Source organism: Rhinopithecus bieti, unplaced genomic scaffold (genome assembly GCF_001698545.2).
Source record: "Rhinopithecus bieti isolate Rb0 unplaced genomic scaffold, ASM169854v2 scaffold_52879, whole genome shotgun sequence".
In the NCBI taxonomy this organism is placed as follows: domain Eukaryota; kingdom Metazoa; phylum Chordata; class Mammalia; order Primates; family Cercopithecidae; genus Rhinopithecus; species Rhinopithecus bieti.
The window spans coordinates 134,450-146,751 of NW_016820739.1; the positions used below are offsets into that span (position 1 = coordinate 134,450).

General features: G+C 38.8%; 1 protein-coding gene across 1 annotated transcript in view; it reads right to left on the bottom strand.

Annotated features, from left to right (window-relative positions):
• Positions 1–12,302, bottom strand: part of CERS6 (ceramide synthase 6) — a 325,522-nt gene that overhangs the window by 128,314 nt on the left and 184,906 nt on the right. The gene's annotated exons all lie outside the window — the stretch shown is intronic.

Consider the following 12,302-nt stretch of genomic DNA (forward strand, 5'->3'; position numbering starts at 1 on the left):
GATACACAAGAGGCTGTTTCCCTGCATGTGGACCAATGCCAGGGAAAACAAGGAACACGACTGCTGCAGTGGCTAACACAGGTCTCCTTGCCTCCAGTCTTTGTGAGTTTTAATTCATTCTGCACACCGTGACCAGCTTTCCTTTCTCCAGCTCAATCATCTGTCACTTCTTTATGCTTTCACTAATAAACAGAAGTTGAATGCTTGACCCAACCTTTGTTCTTCTGCCTCTCATCATTCTCCTACCTGCTGCCTCCTCTCTTCCCCATCCCCAAACACAACCCTTCCCACATTCCAGACTTACCACTCTCTATTCTTCCCCTTCACCTCCTTTCTTCATCTTCCTGAGCTGAAGCTTCCTTCATCCTCACTGTCACATGCTCAGTTCAGACTTCCCTGAGCACCCTATCTGAAATCCTCCCTCCCCCTTCTGTAATCCTAGACATCTGTTTTCATCATCACTATACTACTTATCACGTGCTACCTGATGTCATTTTAAAATACTTGCAAGCAAGTCATATCTTCTATTAGCCTGTAAGCTGTTTAAGGATAAAGAATATGTGACCTTCCCACAGAAAGATTTTTATGCTATATCAGTTCTTCACAAAATGGCACTTCCCTCTGGATATACTAGTGAATGCCTTCTCAGAGATCAGGAGACACCAGTAGGGAACCGGCATGGTATGATAGGCTGAATAATGGCACCCAAAGATATCCACATCTTAAATCCTGGAACTTGTGAATGTTACCTTATATGGCAAAACAAACTGCAGATGTGATTATGGACCTCGAGATGAAGAAATTATCCTGGTGTATAGAAAGGAGACAGAGGGACGTTTGACTACAAAAGAGAAGGTGATCGGATGACAGAAGCAGAGATTAGAGTGATGGATTTTGAAGATGGAAGAAGCTGCCATGAGCCAAGGAATACAGGCAGCCACTGTGAGCCAAAAAAGGCAAGGCAAGGAATTCCCCCCTCCTGAGGGAGATGACAATAATGACCAACTGGTATCAAGACTTAAACTCTATTTTTAGTTTCTACACTCCCATCTCAAGGGCTACAGTAGTTATAATAAATGATGCATAGAATGGTGCATTTTTGGTGGTAGCATTCAGTAATCAGAATCTTGCTAGTCTTTGACAAAACATCATGCTATCAATACTTCTTGTACTACATAGAAATCAACTAGAGGAGTCCATTCTCTAAAGTCAAACAACTGGCTAATAAGAAAAGGTAGGTGGGGAATCATTTCCTGCCTAGCCCCACCCAACAACAACAACAGGAAATATTATAAATTAGGTCTATAGGGCCTCACTCAAGTTGTATCCCATAGCATTTGGTAATTTTGTTTTTACAGTTTTTTTTTTTAAATAATTCACATGAAATCAAACTAATTAGCAAAGTATCACTTTATCAATTTCTTTAAAGCTTCAAGTACTAGCTTAAGTAAAAATTGAGGTGAGGATGGAAGGGGCTGTGATTAGGAACAAAGTAAATAGAGCTAGTTCTTGCTTCATGCTTCCAATAGCAGTGATGCGTGCACATACACACATGTGGGCAGAACAATGCGGTATAGTTATTACCTCTGCCCATTCGGATCAAATAGCTAGTGCCAAAATATAACTCTTCCGCCAATACTGAACAACATGCATCCTGTTAAGAAACTATGTTATGATACCACATCATTTACTCTTAACCCCCTAATCAAGGGTCTGCTATGGAGAAGAACATTCATTCACAAAGGAGATCCTGTCAATTCACAACAAGGCTATTAGTTGTGGAAACCGAGTATGTTTATTTATGCTGTGGTTACTAAGTGTCCTCTAGTATGCAAGTCATTATAGGCACAATTCCTAGAATACTATCAATTAGTGCTCCTAAGCAATATGGGCCTTTACTGTATTCTGGAAAGAGAGGGCAAGTGAAATGCTAAAATGGTTATATTCCATTCTGCAACTTTCATTATACTACCAGGAAACCTTGTACTGTGCCAGGGAGAGGCAAGAATACCTGATCTTCCATTTTGAGGACCCAAGAGTCAGTTTGATGCTCCCTGATTACTCTGTTAAAACTGTAGTCATGGAGACATCATGAAGCATCCTTTAGTCACTTCTTAGTGGTAGGACCCTGGATATCAGCCACCACAGCGTCACTAACCAGATCACACATGCATGTGTGTGTGTACACACACACTTTCCTTTAAACACAGGACAAAAATACTGGAAAATTGCCAACCAACCAACTATTCAGAACTAAGATTCTAAGGGTAGATCTTTTTTGTGTTTTCGAGACAGGGTCTCATTCTGTCTCCCAGGCTGGAGTGTAGTGGCACGATTAGTGTTCACTGCTGCCTCAACCTCCTGGGCTCAACAGACCTGCTCGCCTCAGTCACAATGCCTGGCTAATTTTTATATTTTTTTTGTAGAGACGGGGGTTTTGTCACATTGCCCAGGTTGGTCTCGAACTCCTGGGCTCAAGTGATATGCCTGCCTCGGCCTCCCAAAGTCCTGGGATTATAGGTGTGTGCCACTGCCCTGGCCTACGGTAGATCGTTTTTATTGCTAATTCCACATACATTACTAATGGGAAATAGGGTAACAAGAGTTAATGAGAATTCTCACCTAATTACTATAGCATACTTGATTTTAGTCATTAAAGTTCTTTTCCCCAAAAAAATTTTAACAAAACTATTACAAAATAGCAAAGTGGCATTTTTTAAAAATGTCGTTACTCAAGTTTCTATGAACCATCTACCTGTCTGGATATCAAGCGCTATAGGAGATTCATGTGGGGTATGAGGCCCTGCTGCGAGCAGCTTACAAAACTGGATGGAAATAAATTTGAGATGAAAGCACTCAGACATGATACTTCAAACTTAAGTGCTGAATGATATTGTATAATAATGATAATTCCTATTTATGAATTTATGAATGAATACCTCTTGTGGCTCAGGGATGAAACAAGGTGCTTTACATATATGCAAAACAACCTTCCAACCTATACACTAGAGCTTTAAAGGGCTTATCATTATAGGTGTTCAATGGTGAGGGGATCCACAAAGAACCTGGGCTGGTAGGTTTTAGGTAAAGGTGAGGATGGTCATTCTATGTACATAAGCAAACCCTGAGGAAGCCATGCATCCATCTGCCTGGGACAGGAATGTGTGGGGCAGTGGAAAGTCTAAAGACTAGGTGACAGTTTTACGCTTCATTTGCCTTTGTCAAAGTTGCTAATGTCCAGAGGAAAAGCTGGGGACTTTGTTCAGTGCAGTTTCTATGGGAAGCCAGGGAAGAAGTCTCAAGAACAAATTGGTTAAACTGATTACAATGAAAGACGTGTCTAAAAGAAAATGACATTTCCAGCACAATAATACTCATCTGGTATTTGAAAGCAAGGCAAATGGTGCAGAGAAGGGTGAAATGGGGCGGCTGGGGAAGGACAAGTGGTCTGAGCAAGCATGTCACCTGTGAAAGGGTTAAATGGTAACGAAGGAATAGTGACATCAACATCTGGTGGTTAAGCTCTTCCGGCCAGGATTAAGGATGTAATTTTACAGCAATCTATGCGTGGATTGGGCCGAGGGATGGAAGAAAGATCTGAAATGACTCTCCACCATCATCTTTAGTTTCCAACTCCACTCAGTCACCACTCTGGGTATGAAGATGGGAAGAGAATACAGAGAAGACATGGGTTAGTGGTAGAGAATGAGTTAATAAGATGAGAGACTATAGATTAAGGTCAGGGAGAAGGAAAGTGAGGAAGCCCTTTCCACACAAACACCAGGTATCTTTTACAATGAGGACAAGCAGGAAAACTAAGCCTTCTCTGGCTAAAAAGTCCCATATCCTTAATGCAACATTCCACTTATCAAAAAGTCTCATATTATGTAAGTATTTTTAGACAAAGCTTAACTTCCCTGCTAGATTACAAAATCCCTGAAGGCAGGAGCCATACCTTCCTGCATCTGACACCATGCCTTGTGCACAGATGCTTAATAAATGTCAGCTAAATTGAATTAGGTTCTCATGTTACTGATGATACCAGGGAAAAGAAGAGTAACAATAGCCTTACCCCCACTCAGGTAAAACTACCTCTTTCATTATAGATTAATTTCTATCAGGGAAAAAGTTATTTCATCCTTTTCACTCTTCACTTCCTTGTGGAAGCCTACATTTCTTGGGCACAAAATGGTCATCTTCTCTGTGCTTTGGAATAGTCATTCCAAGATGACTAGTATCACCAGATTTTTGATTAATAAATCCTAAGCAATGACAGCAATAGCCCCGGTCAGGCAGGCCTATTCTCATGTGCATTAATAAATGAGAAGAGAGGCAAACATAAACAAAAGAAAGTACAAACACTAAGCCATCTATCCCACCTGACAGCAGACCCAGTACCAGATACTCCCTGAACTAGAGTTCTCCTGGAACCACACACAGAGCTATACTCAGAGCATGAGCTGGTCCGATCGGAATTCCTGCTGCTCTGCTCCACATCAAGTACTTGTCCTAAGCAACCCACCCCTGTCCCAAACACACCCAGACAAGATGAGGCCCTTCCCTGCTGAGAAAGAACATCGGTTTCACAAACAGAAGTAGAACATCTCATTACTTCCCCCAGAAAGCTGTTCTTAAGCAAAGAACATCTGGTTTGTTTCATTATTGCTGTTGATGAGGAGAATGTTCTATTATGGTGATCATTGTATGGGAACGCCATTAGCTCTCAGATATTATAAAAAACACACTTGAGTAATGCTCTCCTTGCTGAATTCAGTAAATGATTTTTCTTTCTGTGTCAGAGAGGTCCCTGATGATGATTTAGCTAATGCAGAGTGAATGTGCCGGTACAGATTTTGATATATGGATCGATACTTCATATCAGATTACCTGAATCTTCTGGGAGTTACTAGTTTTCTATTTCCCATGGTAGAAACAGGAGATGAATACTAATGCAATTCCTTTCTCAGGCACTGCCTCCGGCCAAAGGAAGCCTGAAAAGCTAGTTTTGTCACAGCATATAAATTAGACCAATGTTTTCCATAGTCAAGTTCAACTCTAAACTTTTGAGTAGAAGTCTATGCCTTTAGGGGACTAATAATGAAAATCATATTGAAGTGAGTGTTGGTAGACTTTGACATGTGCTCTTTTTTTTTTATTTCTAAAGTTTCTACAAAGTTGCTATGTTATCAAGTGAGCTGAAAAAATAAGACGTATGGTTTTATAAAACACCAAATCCAGAAACTCTTGTATAATTACAGAAGAGCAAGTACTCAGAAGGCAGCAGCCACCATTTGCTCTTGGAGTTCAAGGAATCCCCAAAATCTCCCCCAAAAATCTATATTTCAGCTGTATTAAGTTCTAAAGTCTGTATATCTCACATCCTGAAGAAAGCTGCCAGTCTGAAACACCATTATATCAAGACACAGCCTAAACGCAATGCAGAGACAACATGAAGAAAGGCTTCTCAACGCTCTTTACAGAAAATTTTATAAAACCAAAATCAAAGTATTGCATACCATTAAACAAGGAGCTATAAGCTATAATCTCAGTGCTGATGAAATACCTTTATCATCTGAAAAAGTTTTTAATTTATCCTAGGCAGTGGACAATTTCAAAGTATATTTCCCGAAACGTCAAAATATGAAGTTGGTCAAACTAGCTTTTAAAAAAATCCCTGAAGTGAATTTTTGTTTATATATTTTAATTGATATATAGTGGTTGTACATATTTTGGGGTAATGTGTGTTTTCTTTTTTCTTTTTTTGATACCTGTATACAATGTGTAATGTTCAAATCAGGGTACCTGGGATATTCATCACCTCAAACATTTTTCTTAGTCCAACCAGTTTCTTAATATGAATAGTATATAGATGGTCTGCTAGTTACATTGTAGAAAATAAATTCATAACATAGAAGGAGAGAAAAAATTGTTCTGTGGAATGATATCAACTTGTGTAAAAAGGAATTTCTATACCAAGTCTGAAAATTAGGAGATGATTTCTGATGAGATCCAAACTATCAAGAATGCAGCAACCGCAGATTCTCAGCTTTGCTAGTATGAATTCAGCTGAAAGTAGTAGATAAATAAAGCAAAACAGTGAGAACTAGGCAAACACAAACAGCTGAATTTTTTTTTGTTTTGTTTTGGACCAAACATTTCTATTTATTCGCCATTTAAATGGAATTCAACTTTTAATTTTTATTTCCTCCTCTTTAAAATTCACAACCTCATATTCTTTTATGATCCAGGTATACCTAATCCTACGCATAGTCTTTTCCATTCCAATTCCTACATTTCAGAGTTAATTTTATTTAATAGAAAATAAAGTATTAAAGATATATTGAAAAAAACCCTCCAAATTTCTACCTCTAAAAGGAGTCTTCATTTTTACCTACTGCTGTGATTTATCCACTACATGACTGCCACAGTAAAACATATACATGAGATCGTTACTTTCATGTAACATTCTACTAAACATTTTAAGAATAGTTTCTTTATAGTTTTCTTAAAAGACTGCATGCTATTTTGTCACTCTGATAATTTAATTAAAATATTCTTCTAATATGAGACATTAAGTTCTGCTTTAGATTTGCTATTTTATATATGTGTATATATTCATATATATTTAGTGAATATCTGTAACCTCCACATTATCCCAAGTTGTAATAAGCAACTTCCCACATTCACACATCCATATTTTGTGTTTCTGTGTAATTTTTTCTCGCTTTTTTTTTTTCAGATGGAGTCTCACTCTGTTGCCCCAGGCTGGAGTGCAGTGGCACGATCTCAGCTCACTGCAACCTCCACCTACTGGGCTCAAGCAATTCTCCTGACTCAGTCTCCTGAGTAGCTGGGACTACAGGCGTGTGCCAGCACACCGGGCTATTTTTCTTTTTTCTTTTTAGTAGAGACAGGGTTTCACCATGTTGGCCAGGCTGGTCTTGAACTCCTGACCTCGTGAGCTGCCTGTCTCGGCCTCCCAAAGTGCTGAGATTACAGGCGTGAGTCACCGTGCCCGGCAATTTTTTCTTAAGGATAAGTTAATCGGAGTTGGATTGCCAAGTCAAAATACGGGAAGATATTTAAGATTATTATGCATCATTGTGCCGCCTTCAAGGAGATGGAACCTGCTCACTATACTTATCAGCAATTTCAAATTCTTTACTCGATTATGGGATATAAGCTGAAAGCTGTTAGTTGGGATAGTCTAAAATCCAAGAGAGATTAAGAGGCTTGCGTAAAGGTCATAAAGCTGATTAATGGCAGAATTCAATAACAAACCCAGGCGTTCTGACTGTCTGCAGGGCCTAACAGTCACGTTATCCTTGGTTTCTCACTAGCCTTGGACTGCCCTCCTCAGACAGAATGCCAGCCACAAGCCAACACAGAAGGAAAATGAGGTAGGGTAAATGAAAGGGACGAGGAGAATCAGAACATATGCAGATGTAGGTAGAAGAGGGAAAGGAAAATGCAATAAGCAGCAAACAGCACTGAAGAATTTCCTTTGGTTATTCAAGATCGTTTTTGTTGCAGATGTTTACCTATTTGCAAGCATCAAAGCATAGCCAGGACAACGGGTCTTACCAAGTAGGAGGCAGCAACAGTACAGTCTTTTTCATGTGAAGGGATGACAATGGACTTACACAAATAATTCCCAGCAGAGACCACCTCTCTTTGCCCATCTTACAGATGAGAAAAACGAGGTTTCAGAGAGCAAAGGTTCCATTAAGTATAATGAGCAGGTTCAAGACTAAAATCTCAATCTTGACTTCCAATTTATCATTCTATACTGATGTGACTTTTAGTTTTCATTAGTAAGGTAAATTTACTAAAAAAAGTTAAACTGCTAGCTTTTTAAAACTTATCTAAGTTGTTGTTGTTGTTGTTATTGTTCTTAACCTAGACAGTCTAAAGACAGCAAAACAGGCTTCCAGTTTTGCTTCGGGCGATTCATCTTTCTGAAATTGGTTTATTGTTTTCTGAAATGGGAAATTTGGGATAGGTGATCTTTAGGGTCCCTTCCCAATGTTAGTATTATAAATCATGTGCACTTCTTATAGAAGTATTTTATAGGGGTCATTTTCATTAAAACCAAATTTAAAGCCTCCTTAAACAGCAACATAGTCCAAGCAATTTTAAGATTTTTTAAATGACACAAAGAACAAAATCTTAAATGGACTCATATTCCAATGGCTAGACAAATTCTATTTTCAGTCTCAAAATAGGCAAAACAATTACAATCTTGTTTCCATGTCAGAAAGATTCCAAACTAAGCAATAAGCAAAAGAGAATGTCTCAAAATATGAAACCAGGGGAACACTTTGTGGCTTTGTGTGTTGAATTTGAGAACACCACATGAACAATGAAAGGTTGCACCTTAGTTCAGGTTGGATTCAGAAAGTCTAAGGGAATGGGCAAAGGACTCAGTCTGATGGGGCACTCTCAACCGCAAGTTTTCACCCAGCAGTTAGTAGTGAAGTCAATGTAATGGGGGCAACCTTCATGTTTTAAAAATGTAATAAAGTAAGTTATAATAAGATTTATCAGAGTACATTTCAGAATGCAGCAATATGAGACAATTGGGCTAGTTATTGAGATACTGCTGCCGGTCTCAGAGCAGAGACTGTGCAAGCCACACTTCTATTGGCTTTAAGGAGTTGGTGCCTCGCCAAGTTTAGCTTCTTAGAAGCACTTGAGGAAGGCTGGAAGGCTGCAAGAGGAAGATGGGACTTGCTCCTTTCTGTTTTGCTTCTAGTTCTTGTCATCACATTCATCCCCTGCCTCCACACCCACTCAGCAGTGCGTCTTCACTCCAGCAGTGGCAGTTCATTCCAGTGGCTGGTTCCAGTTTGTAGCGTTTCCATATTCCCAGAGTCAAGCCCATCGTGTTCCCTCAGGGACACCAGCTGGTCATTGTCCCCTTGTCAGAAGTCTTCTCTGGTTCCATGGCTCTTCCTTTGAGCCTCTATGTTCTGTAATCCCCCTGTCCTCACAGTGGCAGCGCCTTCCTGCTATTACTACCTTCACTGTATCTCAATGCGGCACTAACGGGTGAGGGCCAGTCCTTGAAATGTCTGTTACAGGTCCACAACAACATAAGGAGCTTATACCAGAGGTAAATTAACTAGATCACTAAGCACACTGTTTTCAGCTAACTTTTCTTCATAGAGAGATTTTTTCAAAAATCAGGAGGAGCTGCTTTACATTCAGGTGCAAGCTTCTTATCTCACTGCAGACTGGTAGTAAACAGCAGACCAATTTACTTTGAGCAACACAGTCTTGATGGTTCCCTCTGGTTAATGATTCTTTATGTTAATGATTCTTTATATTACAGTCACTCCTAAAATTAACTTCTGTGGTTTCTATCTCCAATGGACCCCTGACTGATATTGAAATTAGACTTAGGTATATCTTGAGTAACTTTTCTTTTACATACATGCATGTGTGCAAAATGAATTGTGTACAAAATGTACCACATGGGTTGGGTGCAGTGGCTCACACCTATAATCCCAGCACTTTGGGAGGCTAAGACAGGCAGATCACCTGAGGTCAGAAGTTCGAGACCAGCCTGGCCAACATGGTGAAACCCCATCTCTACTAAAAATACAAAAATTAGCCTGTCATGTTGGCACACACATGTAATCCCAGCTACTTGGGAGGCTGAGGCACAAGAATCGCTTGAACCCAGGAGGGGGAGGTTGCAGTGGGCAAAGATCGCACCACTGCACTCCAGCCTGGGCTGCAGAGTGAGACTCCATCTCAAACAAACAAACAAACAATAAAAAACTCCACATGGTCAGACATGTAGTTTATAAGAAAAAATAGAATCTAGGAAAATGTGTTAATTTGTATGCGTACATTGTCCGCTAGGACTTCAGAACACTTTAAGTATTTCTAGGTCTTCTTTAACAAAAGTATTTGACTCTGCCAGTTATAATTATGAGCAGACTCTCTTATATACAGCAATTGTAGAAGCAGACTATATTAAGTCAGGCTTACTTTCAACTGCTTAAATATTTCCTACCAACACCACACTAACTTTACTGAATAGTTTCACTAACATGTCTGTAAGGTTGTTCTGTAGTGTCTACTTCCCTACTTCTTAGGGTAGAATGGGTGCTTACTAAACCACCACGTAGAAAATGAGACACAACAGGCTCATCTGACCTAAAGACAGAAGAAAATCGATCAGTGCAAGCTGTCAGGGATTTTTCTAACAGCACATGTAATAATTCACATTTTTGATTCTAGAAGTAAGTAGCCTCCCACCTCTTAAAATGGATCCACTATGCTGGTATTATGAGAATTTTCCTACTGTACTTTTTAGAAGAATCTGAACACAAAGACAAATTTATGCTGTATGGATAGAACTATGTGCTTATTTTCTAAAATTTAAGACATTATACAAATTTGAATTACCATGTTTTGATTATTTCTGATGCTGCATCCCTAATTTTTTCTCTCAGTTTAGATGGGCAAATATAATGTCCATTCCAAGAAAGTTAATACAAATATTTTTAAAACATGTATTAAAAGAAGTATTTAAAATTCTATAAATAAGCAAAAATGATTCGGCTAGGTCAAGTCTGCTACCCAAAGAAGGAAGTCACTTGGAAATCATGCTGAGGTCAGGGCGGTTAGGGCGGGCTCACCAACCGGAGAGAGCTCTGGAATAAGAAAGAGGAGCATGTGTTTCTTGTCAGGTTCAGCCTTTAATAAACTGTGTGACCTTCCGAATGCCACCTACCCTCTTCATAGCTTCCTCAGGTGTGAAATGAGAGGGTTGGACAAGATGGCTTATTAAGTCCTCCAAAGCTATTTCAGTCAGATGAATTCTATGTATGCATTTCTACTTCATATTATGATTAAGACTAAACCACATAGGTCATCGAAAATTGAGTGCTGCTTGGATGGAATTAAAGAAAGAAATTCCCACACAAATTAATTCAACAAGAAGAACAATGTCTAGTTCTTCTTTCCTTTCCTTTTTACTATAAAAAAAACAAAAGCATTTGTTATAACCAGAGGCAGTTGAAAGGAAATTGGCATAAAACTGATCTAGTTTAAGAAAAAATAATTTCCAAGGTAACAACCTACTGACAGTTCCTCTTACTGCCTTGTGCAGACTCACTGAGGACTGGTGGATAAAAATTATTCTCATTCCATTCTGTTTGTTTAGGGACAGAGTGAACCAGAGTGAAGTGTCAAAGTGTTTCCTGTTCTGATGACAGATAACCACATTGCTGTATGAGAGCTAAAGAGGCTACATCCAGCAGGCCTAAAAGAAAAGGGCAAAAACGTGCTCATACTCTCTTTCGTTTCTCACCAACAAAGCCCCTCACCCACAGAACCAGGCATGAATTCCAAACCTTGACCTTAGTTAACAACTTGACTTTCCCACAAAGCACACCTCCTCCACATCAGCTGAAATTCCATCCAAAGCTATTTCCTCTTCCAAGCTTGTAAAGTTATAAGCACAAAAGCTCTACAGCCATTCTATTTTTTCTAGATAAGTAAGTCTGAAAACTAGAACAGAATTCCAAAATAAGCCATTTAAACCATGTTAATTTACTCCAGTTGAGAATTTCTTCATACACAGAAACCCCACAGAGTAAAACTCATCCTTTTAAATCGATTCAAATGGACTCTGGGCCATATGGTCTTATTAAGTGAAAATAAGTGCAATTACCAAAGGAGAGGACCACAAGTAAAAAACAATCCTCTAAAAAAATATGATAATGGGAAACAACCACTATTTATAATAGAATTCACCGCAGGCAGACAATATTTGATAACCCAGATTTTAAAATCTTAAATGTAGTTAAAATTTCCATGTCAATATTTACAAGATTAATAAGGCATGACATTTGGTGCATTCCCAATTTTAACAAAAATTCTGTAATAAATAAACATAACACTGATATCACTTTGGAGGCTAATACTATAGAGAACTTTTAAAAATAATTCCCCATGTTATGCCAAACCACTATTGTTAACGTGTACGACTATGAGAAGATAGGTCTTCACAGGGTTTTATTTAACGAGTCTAACCCGATAGTAGTTCCAGTAAGAACTAAAATAACCTGGAAAAAGACTATTGCAGCCGCAAGGCATTACTTTCATAGATTTCGGTCCCTCAGTTCATGCAGGATTATAGTAAAATCAATAGCAGGGGGAACAATCTATGAAAGAAATGAAATTTTTCACCAGCAGTTAGTGCTGCCCTGTTAGTAACTATGCAAGAGACAGAGAGAGAGAGACTATATATTATAATATATAATATAATTATATAACATTTGTAC